At 44.1% G+C, this 9,391-nt stretch overlaps 1 pseudogene; it reads right to left on the bottom strand.

The window, feature by feature from the left end:
• Positions 1 to 523: 523 nt before the first annotated feature.
• LOC126229660 (5S ribosomal RNA) lies at positions 524 to 641 on the bottom strand (annotated as a pseudogene).
• Between the last annotated feature and the right edge of the window lie 8,750 nt (positions 642 to 9,391).

Below are 9,391 nucleotides of genomic sequence, written 5' to 3'. Positions count from 1 at the left end.
TAAGAGTACGTATTGCGACCGGTAAGCTGAGGGAAGCAGAACCTGGCAGTCCGAAAATTTGTAGCCATATTTCAAAATGCACCCTGAACCATTTGTAGAAATATTTCGAAACCTTGTGTATTTATCCGAAAGAAATTTCTAAATTCCAATAAAGATGGTGGTGCCCGTGCCTTTAGGAGTTTTTTGAAGGTCCTAATGTCTTTTTCATGCTAGTGGAGACTCGTTTTCCAGTCTTCTGTATAATTAGAAAGTGTCTAAACTTAATAAAACGTTTCGCCCTACCACGCAGATAATCGTGTTCGCATCCATGTTAAAACTCCCCGAACAGGCCTTGCAAGGCCCAACGGTACCGTCTGGCCGCCGTGTCATCCTCAGCCCACAGGCGTCATTGGATGCATATATGGAGGGGCACGTGGTCAGCACTCCGTCCTCCCGGCCGTATGTCAGTTTACGAGACCGGAGCCGCTGCTCCTCAATCAAGTAGCTCCTCAGTTTGCTTCACAAGGGATGAGTGCACCCGGCTTGCCGACGTCGCTCGGCAGACCGGATGGTCACCCATCCAAGTGCTAGCCCAGCCCGACAGCGCTTAACTTCGGTGATCTGACGGGAACCGGTGTTACCACTGTGGCAAGGCCGTTGGCACCTATCAGTGAAAACCAGATTAAAATCCCTACAGCAGTTCCTGACATTAGCCTGCACATACAGACAAATGCTAGGAGGCAACTTAAATTCATGTCAGTAAATTTCATTTGACATGCATGTGTATGCACATACACCACACACACACACACACACACACACACACACACACACACACACACACGTAACACACGCACACATACTTAGGCCCCCAGTCACAGCCTAGTATTTTAACAATAACTGAAAATCGGCAGCCAATCAGTATGTAGCATCAGAGTGGCCATTTAGCATGTACAAAAGTTCTGAATAGCAAAAAGTTTCTGTAAATTTTTGCAATGTTCTAAAGTATCTAAACGACTCAAACTATACGCAAATTTGAGTCCATGTCCAAAAGTATCCGAACGACTAGAATTTTGCATTTTGTTCAAATGTATTCCATTATTTATGAGAAATACGTAAAGATATTGACAAAACTGGTGTAACTTTGGACTAGTGATCAAACGTCCAATTCAGGCATTTCGATCTCAGTATCACACTTGGCCTTAAGGTACAATGGAGCCTCGAAATTAAACGTCTCCATATCCAAGTTATCTGCATTATTTATCAAAGATATCTGAGCACATGCAGACACGAACAAACACACACACACACACACACACACACAAATTCAAAAATGGTTCATATGGCTCTGAGCACTATGGGACTTAACTTCTGAGGTCATAAGTCCCCGAGAACTTAGAACTACTTAAACCTAACTAACCTAAGGACATCACACACATCCATGCCCGAGGCAGGATTCGAACCTGCGACCGTAGCGATCGCGCGGTTCCAGACTGTAGTGCGCAGAACCGCTCGGCCACCCCGGCGGCCCCTCCCCCCCCCCCCCCCCCCCCCCACACACACACACACAATAAATATGTCAAGCGATACAGTGTTAATTTTGTGTCTAAAATATTTGCCAAAGTTGGTTCCTAAGCCATGATAATGGGGTCTCGGGGTCTTCTGTAAAGTGCCCCAATAATATTTCCACATCTAAACTGTTTTATAGCTGTACAATACACGTGTAGCTAAAAATAACACGCTACGTATGCAGCTGACACTTCGTTTTAAATCTAAATGAGGCTATGCACAAAAGCGACTACGTCCAAGTCTGCAAATGTACAAAAGACATGTTGGTTAAAATGCTATGCTAAGCAGGTAAGCAGTGATAGTTGACACAAACAAATAGGCAGCGAATTGCTGTTCTGTAATTGTCAGAGTGTAATTAAAGAATAACATACACCCGGTGCCTAAAAGATTATTGTGAACTCTTAGGTTAAGTGCCACGGTGTTATTTGCATTAAACTGTCTGTAATATCTATCAAAATACGTAAAGGTATTATCATTTCGATCTTAGACCTACATGATGCTATGTTACTGGTGGTACAGAAATCGAACTTTCGTCAAAAGACATTTGTAGACACTTTACAGTAATGCATCACCTCTCCACACACAATTTTAGGGAGAAGAAGGTAATGCAACATACTCTATACTAGAAAAATATAATCGACATTATTGGCTGTTTAATATAGTTATATTATTACACTTTGATCTGGGACCTACCTGTGGTACCACGTTTATCCACCAACCTTAACTTATTCCGACGCTTTACCTTTTTGAATTTTGGATATATGATACAAGTCGTTCAGAAGCTTCTGAAAATATCAATTACATAATGACCGACTTGTTTGATACGACCGGTAAAATACTGGAGCTGTGATAGGAGAGTTCTAAATATGGATTTGTTGGCTTAGACTCTCTCACTGGTCCGTTTCCAGGGTAATGGACATGGCATGATGCTGTCAAGGAAAGAGGATGTGGCTCGTGACGTCATGATTATGATTTCATAGAAAGCGAGCTTAGCTTGTGGGTAAAGGGTTGTGACGCCATGTGTACTGCACAGATCTGTATAAGTGATGTCACAGTGTAAACAAAGTGCACCTAAGTCGGCATATCCTTTCCATTGTAACATAATACGCAAATGTCATTGTTCAGTTGTGACTTTACGAGTCATCGAGCTATGAAGATTTACATTCCAGTATCACTCAGCCATCATTATACTAGATAAGACGTTTTGTGAAGCGGTTTCGCGGACTAATGTATCCAGCTAGCGAAGACTATAATGATATTGCATTTAAATGAAAAAAGGATTCTGAGCAATTGAATACTCAGTTAATATATGAAAATTTTATATTGAAAAGAGCGTTCTCAGTTGAGAGATGAAAAGTTTGTATTGGGAGGAGACACCTACATGGAATATGGTAATACTGCATTGTCTGGACAGACTGTCTTCAGTTGCGTTACGGTTGCTGTTACAAAATTTCGACAGCTTATTGCAGTGACTCAGGTACACAATACGGCGACGTCGAACCAGTTTCTTGGGTAGGGGCGGCATTGTGCCGCACAAAGAGCTTGTCCTTGCTTCCTATAGCCTTCATAGCGCAAACGGAAAACTAGAAACAAGGCACAATGTCACGAAAGGACTGAATTATGGTCGCATATCCACCTGGAATGTCACCTTCTAGTTCCTGCAAAGGGTGGTAACATACTTTTATCCGTCGTGGGAAGATTTGGGAAGAACAGTAAATCTGTCTAGAATTAGAGAAGTACGGCGCACCAAATCACTCTTGGCGTTTCTGAAGGAACCATTCTTCGTTCGATTTACGTCATTTACATAAACCACAAACGGAGATATGAACACCGCTGCCTAGAGTTCGGTTGCCTGCCCGCGGAGAAGTAGCTAATACACGGTCTAGTCACATTAATGTGACCATCGCCTATGTTCGACGACAACGCGCAATGTCCGCAGTTCGTGGTCTGGTGGCTAGTGTTGCTGCCTCTGGATCACGTGGTCCCGGGTTCGATTCCCGGCCGGCTTGGAGGTTTTCTCTGCCCGGGGACTGTGTGTTGTCCTCATCATTTCATCCTCGTCATCCGTGACAGTGGCTCGATTGGACTGTGTAAAAAATTGGACTGTGAAAAAATTGGGACTTTGTATGGGCGCTGATGACCGAGCAGTTGAGCGCCCCACAAACCAGACGTCATCATCATCCTCGTCAACGTACAATAACCACTCACAGCGGCAGGTAGCTGCACTAGCAGTGGAGGGTTTATGAAGCGTGTTGAGGGGTGGGGAGAAGGGAGCGGGATTGGGTGCAGTCATTGTCGTAATGCGGAAACTGAACGATTTATCTGACTTCCGAAAGGGCATGGTCATTGGCTTTCGGGCCGTGAGTGTAGCCACTTCCGAAACGGCTATGTTTGTAAACTGTTCCTGTGGTGCCGTGCTTAAAGTATACCGTGCTTGGTGAAATGGCGCTATCCGAAACCGGCGTCGAGGCAATTGTGGTGCACCAGAGGTGATAGATGACTGGAGAGAATAGAAACTGTTGAGAAACTGACCGTCCAGATGAACCAAGAGGCTGCCAACAGTGTCTCCTCGACGACCGTTCGGCGAACATTGCTGAGTATGGGTCTCCGTAGCAGGTTCCTGGTTCATGCACAACCGTGCTGACTAATCTTCATCGGCGACGAAGGCTGGTATTTTCTCGCCAATATCGCAACTGGACGTCCACTGACTTGAGACAGGACGCTTTTACAGATGACTCACATTTTATGTTCCATCAGACAGATGGCCACTGCCGGGTACGGTGTGAAACACCTGAAAGCTAACACCCTGCAACCAGGAGGGAGCATTGTTATGCGAGGAATGTTTTCGTTGCATTCCCTGAGTGATATCGTCGTTCTATAAGGCACATAGGATTAACCCAAATATCCATCTATCCTTGAGGAGCATGTCCACCCCACATGCAGTTTGTTTTTCTCCAACACCATGGAGTATACCGGCAAGACAATACAACGTGTCACACAGCTAGCAGTGCACGTGCGTGGCTCGAAGAACGCTAGGATAAGTTTACGGTACTCACCTGACCATCAAACCACCGGATTAAAATCCAGTCGAGACCACCTCAATCGGACATTTCTCGCCATGGGTCCTTAACCTTGCGCAACTGACCACGGTATTGGAGTTGGCATGACTACAAATCCCAGGCCGTACGTTCCACAATCTTATTGACTCTCTTCCTCCACGTCTTGTGCTGAAAATGGTGGTTACTGAGGTTTTTTACAGGTAAGTGGAAATAAGCGTTTGGCGTCATTGGCCGGGAGGCCCCTTACGGGGCAGGTCTGGCCGCCTTGGTGCAGGTCTTATTAAAGTCGACGCCACATTGGGCGACCTGGGCTACGGATGGGGATGAAATGATGATGAAGACAACACAACACCCAGTCCCTGAGCGGAGAAAATCCCCGACCCAGCCGGGAATCGAACCCAGGCCCCTTAGGATGGCAGTCCGTCACACTGACCATTCAGCTATCGGTGCGGACGTTTTTGACAGGTGGTTTGACAGGGCAATGTGAAACGTCCCCTTTTGAACAATTATATACGACTGTGCTTAACCTGACACACAATATTTTTAGCGCAACGCAATCTGACTTTCAAAAATCCCTACAAAAGAATGGCCCTGACTAACATTAACCTATACGTTTCACAAATCACTTACCTCACAAAAATCATCGTTACTCGAACTACTGCAATACAGCGAGCGCCACTACTGCCAGCTAAATAAACGATTCAAACTACTGAAGGCACTAACTACTGATAGGCGTAGTTAGCAAATGAAAGATTTTAGTAGAGAACAAACAATGTATTTACCTTAATAGTCATAATTGACATCCAGTCTTACAAATTTCAAAACTCCGCCATTTCTCTCCCCACATCCACCACTGCTGGCGGCTCACCTCCAACTGCGCAACGCTACGCGCTGTTCACATCCAACTGCCGCTGCTCAACACTACAATGGCAGACAACAATGCAAACTAGCCACAGACTGCATACAGCACAGCCAGTGATTTTCATGCAGAGCGCTACGTAACTTTGCCAATAAGAAAACATAAACAGCCTACTTACAAATGTAGCTAGAACTGTGTTTCCGAGCGCATCATCATCTGCCTTCATTATGTGTAAGTAAGCAAACGGGACAAAAAGTTAGTCATCTCCCAGGAGACCCCACGGTAATGCCATGTAACATCGCCTCTAACTTTCATAATGGTCTCCATTCGGCGAGGGAGAGTTCACAGTTTTTTTTTTTTTTTTTTCAGGTATGTTTTATCCTTTGAGGACTGAAGCCCATAGAACCCCCAAACTGTGGGCTTACCAACTGTTCAGTGTCATCCGTCGAAAATTAGTTCTACGCCATCTACAACACTTCATAGCGACCAGTGTTCTCTTAACTGATTAACTATTATTTTGCTCGGCATGCCTAATTATTGAATTCTAACATCGTACGTCACTTATGTACAATGGCCCCAATAGAGCAGAGCAGAGGAACCGTAACACAAAACTGATATAAAATGGTTTGTCTGTTTAGCAGCATATATGTAGTGAAATGTCTCGAATTTTCTATTTCAAAACACTAACAGAAACAGGTGTATGTATGCTCAGGCAACATCTCCTTATTGAGACACTTTTTTAGCATTTAGATCAATAACGGCGTATATTTACTTATATTCTACTGCAGTCAGAAGAGCATTGTGGAAAATGTTGTTGGTTAATCCTGTGTTCCCGTAATGATCTTTAAACATTGCAGCTTTCAGTTATGGTCTTCAACAGATGACTTGTGGGTTAAAATACGGTTAAATGTCTTTTTACAGAACGTTTTTGCTTCCAAATATGGGAGCGTAAACTAGGTGGGGATCAACATATCCCAAAATTAAATTGTTTATAATACGAGGGTTGTCCAGAAAGTAAGTTCCGATCGTTCGCTAAATGGACACCACAGTGAAAACCCATTGAAGCTTTGCACAGATCTGTTGGGTAATGTCTATAGTATGACCGTCGATCGCATCAAGACGCTCTTTTCAGTTGTGAGCGCACTGTGACCGAGTAAACGATGTCTCCCGCCAAGTAGGAGGGCCCGCTGAGAAGCTTCGCCTTAATGAATGCAGCCCGCCTAACACAACTGGCATGCACTTCCTTCTTCATGGCAATTCTCAGCTGCACTCTGCAGGAGCAGTGAAGTGTTCGATCACCTACAACACAGCCCTTATTGGCTATTCCTGAGTATCATCTCTGTTCACATGAAACGCTGGATACGAAGACAACACTTGGACGCAGGCTACGCGCTATAGACCAGCGTAGAGAATTATCGGAAAGAACAGGCGGCTGCCTTCTACGACGATGGTGTTGGAAATTTGGCATAACGCTCCTACAAATGTCTAAGTCGGAGTGGCGACTATGTAGAGCAGTATCTGGAAAGTGTAGCTAACTCTTGCAAATAAAAGATTTCTGATTTTCACTGTGGTTTCCATTCAGCGACCGATCGGAACTTACTTTCTGGATAACCCTCATATCTTTCCAGATAGTTCGGACACAGATGTTCGCAAGGGCAGACTAGCAAACGGAAGGACAGAAAATTTAGAACTGCCGAGCACAATAGAATGCACTTTGGATTTCGCAAGCACTACGTAACTCTGGTTTGTTCGGTTACCAGGATGTTTGCTCTCGGCATATTAAACTGTTTCCTTGGCGCCGCGGCAACTTCGGCGCTGTTTTATATTGAGGTAGAAGACTTTTCCGAAATGGGGCTCCCCATATTTTCTCTATTGCTTCCTTACGCAGCGTTTATCGAGGCACATAAAGGCTCCGATCCCACACTATGGCGCATGGATTTAGGTGACAGTTCCCAGCACGATATTAACCGTGGGTGCAGCATATGTGCTATTCATCTGTCCTCCACTCCCCGTAATGACAAAAATGGTTCAAATGCTCTGAGCACTATGGGACTTAACTTCTGAGGTCATCAGTCCCCTAGAACTTAGAACTACTTAAACCTAACTAACCTAAGGACATCACACACATCCATGCCCGAGGCAAGATTCGAATCTGCGACCGTAGCGGTCGCGCGGTTCCAGACTGTAGCGCCTAGAACCGCTCGGCCACTCCGGCCGGCCGTAATGACAACCCCTTACCCTGCTGCGCAAAGTGGTCCCAACAGTGGTACGCCGTTTGTTTGTGGGCAAAGAAGACTCTCCACGGCTTACAGAGCAACTGCAGTAGACTCTGAAGAATGTGGCTATGCTGTACTGTAGATATTCTCAATCTATACTTCATCTATGGATCCACAAAGTCACTCGAAAGGAAGACATACTGTTTTATGCATTATAAGAGAGAAAAAAGAGCAAATTTCGAAGCTGACAAGATGCCCTCTCTAGGAGCTGATGTTGTTGAACTGTACGAAATCCAACCACCTCAACATGCTGTCATGAAGCTACAGTTAGTGTAGTTTGAAGATAATTTGTAACGCTGAGGAGGCAACGGCCAGCTTGGTTCAGCCCTAACCTGTTAATAACACTCGGTTCTACTGACCAACTTGAAGGCTGTTTTGGAATATTTCCCACATTCATCTCGTGAATGCTAACCCACAATCCTCTTCTTCGCTTTGAGCACTAATCGTATTTCCCACATTAATCTCGTGGATTGTTGACCCAAAATGAATAACCATTTTTAAAGTTCATGTCCTCTTCTTTGCTCTGAGTACTAATCAGTGGCTTATATATATATATATATATATATATATATATATATATATATATATATATATATATATATATATATATATATATATATATATCCTCCAGGATTTTGTAAGTGTACGCTGACCGGTATGGCAGCACCAGATGAAGCTGCAGAACTGATCACTTAGCAAAACTGAATGTGGTGGTGATATGTAAGAGGAGAATACGCACATGGGTTCGGAAAACCCAGCCATCGAGAATGGAGTGGCGCTACTGGTTTCCGTTGACTGCTGTGTGCGAACTGATAGCTGTATGTTGACAGCTGTATGTTGACTGCATCCCGACGACCTACACTCCAAGTAAGTAGCACAAACTCTGAATATCGATGAGACGAATTGATTGCACAATTGAATTCGTCCACATCTTGCTATGCAGCAGTATTCTCTTCCATAATCGTAATTTTGAAATGGGTACCAGTAACTCATTTAGGTTTGTTACTGGATAAGCGGCACAATTTACTCAATGTCAGATTACCTTTCATTCAGGGACTTGTTTTCAAAATTGTTGTTAATAGCAGTTATTACATTTTCCAAAACTGTCTCTGAGAAATTACCTCATACTAAACAAATGTAGCAAAGTTTAGTGTTGTAGTCATCATCATCTTCGTTTTCCCTCTATCCAACATCTGGTCGGGTTGGGGTATCAATGGTACTTCGCCACTTTACTCTGTCTTTCCACCATTCTTCTTCCACAATTTGGTTCCATAGCAGGTTTCTCCTCCTTATCTCATCCTTTTGTATCAATCCATCTTGGTCTTCCGCGTGACCTCTTGCCCTCAATCTTGAACTCCATCATTCTTCTTGGTATTCTTCCCTCTCCCATCCTCTTCACATGCCCAAACCATTTTAATCTACTCTTTTCAAGTTTCTCAAACAACTTCTCCACTCCAGTTTCCTTCCTAATGTCTTCATTTTTCTCTCTGTCTCTTCTCGTCTTCCCTAGCATACTTCTCAGAAACTTCATTTCACTGGATTTTATCCTACTCTCCTCTCTTCTAGTCATAGTCCAAGTATCTGAGCCGTAAATTAGTATGGCTGTGAAGCAAGTCTTGTATAGCACCTCATTGGCACTTCCCTTCCCC

Source organism: Schistocerca nitens, unplaced genomic scaffold (genome assembly GCF_023898315.1).
Source record: "Schistocerca nitens isolate TAMUIC-IGC-003100 unplaced genomic scaffold, iqSchNite1.1 HiC_scaffold_377, whole genome shotgun sequence".
NCBI classification, from domain to species: Eukaryota; Metazoa; Arthropoda; class Insecta; order Orthoptera; family Acrididae; genus Schistocerca; species Schistocerca nitens.
The sequence above is the reverse complement of the archived record's forward strand: the minus strand, read 5'-3'. Positions and strand labels throughout refer to the sequence as shown.